Source organism: Oryzias latipes, chromosome 22 (assembly GCF_002234675.1).
Source record: "Oryzias latipes chromosome 22, ASM223467v1".
NCBI classification, from domain to species: Eukaryota; Metazoa; Chordata; class Actinopteri; order Beloniformes; family Adrianichthyidae; genus Oryzias; species Oryzias latipes.
In genome coordinates this window covers 1094130-1103523 of record NC_019880.2, presented here as the reverse complement: position 1 = coordinate 1103523, position 9394 = coordinate 1094130, and positions in this window count along the sequence as shown.

Sequence of the window (9394 nt, the reverse complement as noted above, 5' to 3'; positions counted from 1 at the left end):
GGGGGGGGGGGTGCTTCTGCTGAGCCAGGTCTGCGCGTCACCGCAGGGTTGGCTTTGTGAATGGAGAGGAGTCGTGATGAGGGTGTCATTAACGGAGAAAAACGGGGGGGAAGCAGAGAAATGATGAGCAGCTGCGCGCGAAAGCGGCGCCCGCCGCTTCCTCTGTCAGACATTCAGAAACCTGTCATTTGTTTCCAGCTGCGGGTTGAGCCGGAAACACCGGGAGACGACAGAAAATCCAGATGTATCTGTCCGGAGCTTTCTGCCCCCAAAACCCCCCAGCGGGTGTTCTGCACGACCACAAACGCATCAGGGCCGCGCAGACAGGGATGCGCGGAGACGACAGCCCTTACATAACATTTACATTATTTACGCGCCAAAGCAGAACCCCAGAAATAAGTCAAACATGCTGATAGATGAGGGAAAACAAAATCTGCTAGCGGGGGGGTCAGAAAAATGGGATAATTCTGATTTAATGACAAGAACTCTACGTTTCCCCAAAGAAGTGTCTTTTTACATTTGTACGATTCAGTTTTTGTGGTTTAAGGTTAAAAACACTGTAGCGGCTGTAAGGCTCATGGGATGTGGGGAGTTTTGGGGTGAAAACCTTGAGTGAGAGGGCTGGAAGCATAAGTGAGGTCCATGCTGTTTGGGCTGTTTGTTTGTGCTTAAACAAACGGGCTTACGTTGAAAAGGAACCTTTGAATATCTGACTGTTTCTTCCATCCTGCGTCGGTCTGGGGTCGTGCTGTGTGTGATGCACGTACAGCTCTTCCATGAAGCCACTATATCAGCAGCTTGGCTTTCACTGAAGCCACTTTAGTGATGACCCAGCGTTACATTACAGATGTTGCTTAATTCAACAATAGACGATAAAGTTCCGCCTCATCATCATCTGATCTGTTATAAAATGTTTCCAGTGTTTTCCTGATGATGAAAAGCTGTTTTAACCAAAACCTTGTGTCATTTTCTAGGACATAGTTTCTGCAGAGCGGCAGGAAATCCTTAGAAATTCACCTCTGAGTTTTGGGCCAGACTGTTGGCACAGAGTAAGCCTTCCCTCTTTTCCCATGATCCCTTTATTAATACTCTCTCCTGCTAGCTTACAGCCCCTCAAAATGGCAGCAACATCAGATCCGTCCAGTTCTGATCCAGATTCCAGCTCAGACCAGGAAAACAAAAACGTCCATGGATCTGTTTGTCTGCAGGTGGATGATCAGAAAGGGGCGGAGCAGGAAGACGTTGGCCCCGCCCAGAATTTTGTCAAACAGCATTTTTTTCCGTCTGCTAATAAAGTGCTCAGAAATGCAGTTTTAGTCTTCATTTTTTTATGTCCTGCATCTTTAGCCACAAGAACAAACAAAAACAACATTTTCATAGGAGTGGGTCTTTAAATATTGAATATCAGGGATAAAAAGCATCAACAGATTTCAGCTAAAATCCATCCAAACGTTGCTGATTTTAAATCAAGTTGGAGGATTGGGATCAGGCCGCAGACAGAGCTGGGGTTGACCCAGCTGCAGTCATGTGTGTCTGACATTTCTCTGCAGAGATCCTTCTCCTGATGCAGCACAACAAAGGCCGGAGGGTTACGTAACCCCCCCCCCCCCCCCCCCCCCAGCTGAACGTCCCCCCAACATCTGACTCTGCTGCAACTTTCCACGTCCAGAGGACCCGCAGCCGGATCCTCCTCTGCGTTCCCCTCACATGTCCCAGAAGGGCGCAGAGTCTCCGCATCCTCGGCCCGCGCTGCTATTTTTAGTCTGAGAAGCCGAAGCTGAAGCTGAAACCGAGCGCGCGCGCGCATGAGCGCGCGCCTGCTCTGCAGCTGAGATCCATTCTGCTGCTGAGCGTCTGAAAGGCGCTAAAATGGCTGATGGTCGATGTGTGCTGAAGGTCAAGCTGCTCTATAAATACAGGCGTCTGCCTCCCAGGATGCTCTCCTCTGCGGCGCGTTTGCATGGGATTGAACATGTGCCCCCCCCCAATGTTGCTTTTGGGGGGGGGGGGGGGGTAATGAGTGGAAGGAATGAGGCTCTCCTCCCCACTGGCCGGACTACAGGTCACGTCTCTTACAGACATGCAGGCCGGGCGGCCTTGAACGCACCACAAGCTTCCCCGTTTAGCCTGACCCCCCCCCCCCCCCCCCAATCTGGCTCCCCTGGAAACGGATCATCAGCCCCCCCACCCCCCACCTCTCAGGCTGCCGTGCATGTGTCATTATCAAAGCAGCACCTGAACATAATCTGACGTGATGTGGGTTTCCATGGCGACCCACTTCCTGTCGACAGGAATAATTACGGCTCAAAAAGGCGCAGAAATCAAAGGAGAAGATTGGTTCTGATCCAACAGACAGGAAGTATGGAATCATTTCTGTAGCATCATTCAAAATAGAAGTCAATACCAGAAATGCTTTTTCATTCTCAAAATGAAGCTGCGTTTGTTGACTCAAAATTAGAATAAAATAATCAATCCTCCAAACACTTTTTCTTCTTCTTCTTCAACCCGCTCATTCTGTGACATCATTAAAAGTGATTGAATAAGCGGTGTTGAAAAAGAAAAAGGCGTTTGGAGGATTGATTATTTTATTCTAATTTTGAGTCAACAAACGCAGCTTCATTTTGAGAATGAAAAAGCATTTCTGGCATTGACTTCTATTTTGAATGATGCTAAATGCTTCCATAAGGAAGATGGGATCACGCAAACGCACAGGAGGTCAGAGGTCAGAGACAGATTTACAGAAAGTTTCATAATCGGGTCTGATTTTAACTTCATAAATGAGCATTATTCTGCTTTTTTTTAAACCACAATGTATTTCTGAACCTAAGAACATTTGTCTTCTGCAACTTTAACAATAATTTCATTGTTCAATTTCTGTTTGTCTGATTTGGGTTCACAACGGCAAAAAAATGTTTTTAAAATGGAACAAAATAAATAATTTTCTTTTCTAAAATAGCCAAATTTGACGTTTCTCCACTCTACCTCCAAATGCCTTATAAAGACTTTTATTCAATAAATAAAGTCTTTTTTTTGTTTCTATTTTCCAAATCTCCACATATTGAGTGTAAACGTGACTCATTTGAACGTCTGTCGGGTCAAATTTGTGAAGGTTTGATTTTTATTCCTTTGTATTTTGGTTTTCAGCGGGTCACTGGTCATCAGACTGATTCACTATAAACAAAAGCTTTTCAGTTATCAGGGAAATCAAACCTGCAACCCAACAACAGACAGACAGGCTGCCAGCCACTGAATCAGTTTGATGATTTTCTGGAGATCCGTCTATGTTTAGATTTCTCTCATTACTTTTATGTTTATTTATAAAAACGTTATTGGTACAATCGTGTGAACAAAGAGTTTTTTTTCTTACTTTTAATCTATAACATTATTCAGACATTTGTGTTTTAAATTTGGACCAGCTGATCTCTGTTAAGTAATCTCGTTACATTTGAATCTCCGCCCCGGTAACGGCACCGTGAAGCTCGGCAGCTGGTTGCGGTTCGGGTGGATCCGCGGTCATGTGCGTGTCGCTGGCTGGGGAAGCCTGCGGGGGAGACCGGGGCGCAGAACTGCACGGACGTGAGAACCCCCTGTGAACCCCCCTCCCCCCTCCACGTCATGGAACACTTACAGAACGGGAACCTCCCAGCTCGGAGGCGCGCGCGCGCGACCAGAGGAGACCCGGCAGAGAGGATCCGAGCGCGCGCGCAGCGGGCCGTGCGGTTCCGGGTCCAGATCCCCGCACAGGTTCGAAGCCGGTTTCCGTGTGTGGAACCGAACAGCTGCATGACTCAGACGCAGTGACCGATGCAGCCGACAGAGGGCGCCAGACGAGATGGTTCGATTCCATCCGAGAAGCAGATTAATATGGTATCAATTCAGCGCCTAAAGAATTGCGCATCAAAACGGTAAAACCGCGCATCAAAACCCCAAATCTGAGAATCAAAATGCATAAATTGAGAACCAAAACCTATAATTTGCAACCAAAGGCTATAACCCAAAGCACAGTCATATTTCTCAGTTGCCCATTTGTTTTCTCGCCATTCTGAAATCCTGTTTTTGAGTTGCAGTTTTATTTTGAAATTGTCTTTTTGAGTCGTGCTTTTATTTTTTGCGGTTTTGATTCTACAACCTGTCGACACGTAAAAACAGCGACGCGTCAGTCAAGGGGAGGGGAGGCGGGACATCCCCACATCCAGAAGCTCATTGGCTACTGAATAACACAGAGTCTTACGTCAACATACCAGTTTCAAAGGATGAGTCCTTCATGTTTTTCAAATATTTTACTATATTAAATGATCAAACGTGAACTTTATGTAACCGGAGGACGCCAGCTCAGTCAGATGAGGAGCTCCACCAGTAGCTGCTAGTAAAAAAAGAAAGACGATGTATGAAAAACTATCACCATGTGACTGTTAAGATGGCGCTGGGGTGGCTGGTTCGCCGTTTAGCTATGCTCAGTTTATTGTATAATATTTTGTTTTTTACTATTTTCACGAGGACCATCGACTCTCTTCTGGTGTATAATTGCGAGGAGTTGTTAAACATTAGAATAAACTATGACTCATGCATACTTTACAACAGTGTTTTTCAACCTTTTTTGACCCGCGGCACACTTTAACCTTGACAAAAATCCCGCAGCACACCAGCATCCCAAAAAAAAAAAAAAAAGCAGAAATTCATGCTCTGTATTGATCGACAGCCACCCCCCCACCCCCCACCGCAATCTCACGTGGATTTTTGTGATAATTGTGGCAGAAAAAGCAGGAAGTTGCGGCTGTTTTTTCTAAGAGATGAAATAAAAGTTAAATTAGAAAATTTAGAAACTGTTTGTTTGTTGTGGTTTCAAGACGTTTCACAAGGTCGACTCATTATGCGCTGTCCCTTTAAGCCAATGCATCATGGGAGATGTAGTGTGAAAACGGCCGAAAAAGGGCAGAAAGACTCGCGTCTCTGAGCTTCATTGTTTTGTTAACTTGTTCCACGGTCTGACACCAGACTCTGTGGAAAGCTACACCGCTAAAGACGAGCTTTAGCTGGTATTTACATTAGAACTGAGCGACTTCTCATTTTAGATTCTGCTGAGCTCATCAGCAGAATTAAGAACAAGGAAGTGAAGACTTTGACCACTTCTGATTGGTCAGACTGATGACATGTGATCAAGCCTTCAAGAATGATTGGCGGAGACAGTTAAAGGGGCGGGACTTTTCCGCAAACTGCTATAGCTGCAGGTAAATCGCGGTACCGTCATTCTTATCAAAATGTCTTTAATACAATCAAATAAACACAAAGAAAAAGTAATTTTAAGATCTTTTATATTCCAAATTACTCAGTGTTTTATCAGGGCCTGTTTGGATGAACAAAGAGCTGATCTTCTGGAGATGGAAAATGTTGTTAGATCAGTTAATGAGGGCAATTTTCCACGGCACACTTGACCATCTCCCACGGCACACTAGTGTGCCGCGCCACACTGGTTGAAAAACACTGCTTTACAACACCAAGCCAACGTCAGACTCATTCTACCTGTCGGCAGATGTGCCAGACTGTTTCCTCCGCGTCAAGGCGCTGATCCCCAAAAAGCGCAAATGCCGTGGAGTACGATCTGGTCAACCTGTGAAACTGAAAGCCTGACTGTCACGTTCAGTGGGCATGTTGTGTCCCTCCTCAATTCCTCTGGATTATCTGGACTGCTATAAGCGGTATCTCTCTCGGCGCACGTCTTTTCCTGTCGGCGTTTGGCTGCAACTCATAGTCGGACAGTTGGAGGTGGTTTGCGTGTTGCACCTAAGCCGCTCCTCCCGGGCCTCAGGTCGAGTCCTCCCTGGTAACCTCCGTTCCCTCAGCGGAGCAGCCTCAGCGACGGGGGTGATTTCAATTAACTGTGCTCTTCTGAATGCAAGGTCTATTGGAAATAAGACTTTTGCTTTGCAAAATTTCTTCAAGTCCGAGGGACTTGATTTGTTGTTTTTGATGGAAACGTGGATCAACGCTGGTGACTCAGCCGTCTTTTTGGAGCTTTTACCCCCTGTACTTTTATCAATGCTCCACGGACCACAGGTCGTGGCGGAGGCCTGGCCACGGTCCTGAAGAACGGTTTTGATCTCAAGATTTTATCACCTGTGTCTTTCTCGTCATTTGAACTGAGCTGCTTTGAGCTACGGCAGGCAGACCCAATATTTTGGGCTGTCGTGTACAGGCCACCTAAGCCCAACATGAACTTTATTGAGGAATTTTCAAACTTCTTGGCCGATATGCTGACTCAATATGACAAACTGTTGGTTGTCTGGGACCTGAATGTGCATGTTTGTTGCCCTTTGGAGCCAATGGTGAAAGACTGCTAGCTAACTCAATGCTAGCGGGGTTTCCAGCTCTTTTCATGACTTTTATGGATTAAACAAAGTCAATTTTTTACGACAGTGTCAGGATCGGTCATGTCAAACCTGGGAATAATTGCCCGTGAATTGTCACTAGGATTTATCAAATATTTTTTTCAAGAAATACATTAATGTATCACCTAAGGTTTCTCAATATTTCCTTAGGGATTACAGAACAACAAAGCAACATATTGCTGTAAGAAGGTGACACCTTTCCTAGTTTGGGATCAAGTTCATCCCTATTTAAAAAAAAAAAAGAAATAATTCAGAAACACATTTTTTATTTATTTTTATGTTTAATCCATAAAAGTCATGAAAAGGGCTGGAAACCCCACTAGCATTGAGCTAGCTAGCATGCTAACACAGGAGAACAATCCAATCCAATCCACTTTAATTATGTAGCACATTTCTCAAACAGGCAGTTTCCAAAGTGCTGTACAGTGAACAAAAACCAGACAAAAGATTGCCAGACAAATTAAAAACAAAGTACACCAGTAAAATGGATAAAAATAAAATAAAAACGAGATATAAATACAGATAAAAACACACAGGACCACGCAACTCAAGATAAAAGCCGCAAATGATAAAAACTTGATTTTAAAACGCCATTTATCCGTTTATCAAATTTAAAATCACTGTCCACGATGACGCCAAGGTTGGTGACTGTGGGCCTCACGGGATGCTGTACGGGCTCCAAGTCAAGATTGGCTTTGGGTCCAAATATCATGACCTCTGTTTTCTCCTCATTAAGTTTTAAAAAGTTCTGGGCCAACCAATCTTTGATGTCCCCCAGACAGTTAAGTAAGGGCGTCAGGGGGCTGCTTCCATTATTTTTAACAATGGGCATGTACAGTTGACAGTCATCTGCATAAAAATGATATGACAAGCCATGTTTCTTAAAAATTTCAGCTAAAGGAAGCAGGTATAAAGAAAAGAGTACAGGGCCTAAAATTGAACCCTGGGGAACTCCAGAAAGTAGTGGAGTAGAGGAAGAAGTGGAGTCCCCCCAGCCTAACTGTAAGGGACCACCCTGACAGGTAAGATTTAAACCAGTTTAGGGCAGTTCGAACAGGGCAGACGAACGGGACCAGAGACTTTCACATTATGATGCATATTAAAAGCAAACATAACAGGACAATGGTCCGATAATACATTGGCACCCACCGAGACATTGTCCACCGGAAAACCATATGATAGCACAAGGTCCAAAGTATGTCCACGTATGTGAGTGGGAGCAGAGACATGCTGTGTTAAATTAAAAGCCTCGACTAAGATTTGAAAGTCTTTCACCATTGGCTCCAAAGGGCAACAAACATGCACATTCAGGTCCCAGACAACCAACAGTTTGTCATATTGAGTCAGCATATCGGCCAAGAAGTTTGAAAATTCCTCAATAAAGTTCATGTTGGGCTTAGGTGGCCTGTACACGACAGCCCAAAATATTGGGTCTGCCTGCCGTAGCTCAAAGCAGCTCAGTTCAAATGACGAGAAAGACACAGGTGATAAAATCTTGAGATCAAAACCGTTCTTCAGGACCGTGGCCAGGCCTCCGCCACGACCTGTGGTCCGTGGAGCATTGATAAAAGTACAGGGGGTAAAAGCTCCAAAAAGACGGCTGAGTCACCAGCGTTGATCCACGTTTCCATCAAAAACAACAAATCAAGTCCCTCGGACTTGAAGAAATTTTGCAAAGCAAAAGTCTTATTTCCAATAGACCTTGCATTCAGAAGAGCACAGTTAATTGAAATCACCCCCGTCGCTGAAGCTGCTCCGCTGAGGGAACGGAGGTTACCAGGGAGGACTCGACCTGAGGCCCGGGAGGAGCGGCTTAGGTGCAACACGCAAACCACCTCCAACTGTCCGACTATGAGTTGCAGCCAAACGCCGACAGGAAAAGACGTGCGCCGAGAGAGATACCGCTTATAGCAGTCCAGATAATCCAGAGGAATTGAGGAGGGACACAACATGCCCACTGAACGTGACAGTCAGGCTTTCAGTTTCACAGGTTGACCAGATCGTACTCCACGGCATTTGCGCTTTTTGGGGATCAGCGCCTTGACGCGGAGGAAACAGTCTGGCACATCTGCCGACAGGTAGAATGAGTCTGACGTTGGCTTGGTGTTGTAAAGCAGTGTTTTTCAACCAGTGTGGCGCGGCACACTAGTGTGCCGTGGGAGATGGTCAAGTGTGCCGTGGAAAATTGCCCTCATTAACTGATCTAACAACATTTTCCATCTCCAGAAGATCAGCTCTTTGTTTATCCAAACAGGCCCTGATAAAACACTGAGTAATTTGGAATATAAAAGATCTTAAAATTACTTTTTCTTTGTGTTTATTTGATTGTATTAAAGACATTTTGATAAGAATGACGGTACCGCGATTTACCTGCAGCTATAGCAGTTTGCGGAAAAGTCCCGCCCCTTTAACTGTCTCCGCCAATCATTCTTGAAGGCTTGATCACATGTCATCAGTCTGACCAATCAGAAGTGGTCAAAGTCTTCACTTCCTTGTTCTTAATTCTGCTGATGAGCTCAGCAGAATCTAAAATGAGAAGTCGCTCAGTTCTAATGTAAATACCAGCTAAAGCTCGTCTTTAGCGGTGTAGCTTTCCACAGAGTCTGGTGTCAGACCGTGGAACAAGTTAACAAAACAATGAAGCTCAGAGACGCGAGTCTTTCTGCCCTTTTTCGGCCGTTTTCACACTACATCTCCCATGATGCATTGGCTTAAAGGGACAGCGCATAATGAGTCGACCTTGTGAAACGTCTTGAAACCACAACAAACAAACAGTTTCTAAATTTTCTAATTTAACTTTTATTTCATCTCTTAGAAAAAACAGCCGCAACTTCCTGCTTTTTCTGCCACAATTATCACAAAAATCCACGTGAGATTGCGGTGGGGGGTGGGGGGGTGGCTGTCGATCAATACAGAGCATGAATTTCTGCTTTTTTTTTTTTTTTGGGATGCTGGTGTGCTGCGGGATTTTTGTCAAGGTTAAAGTGTGCCGCGGGTCAAAAAAGGTT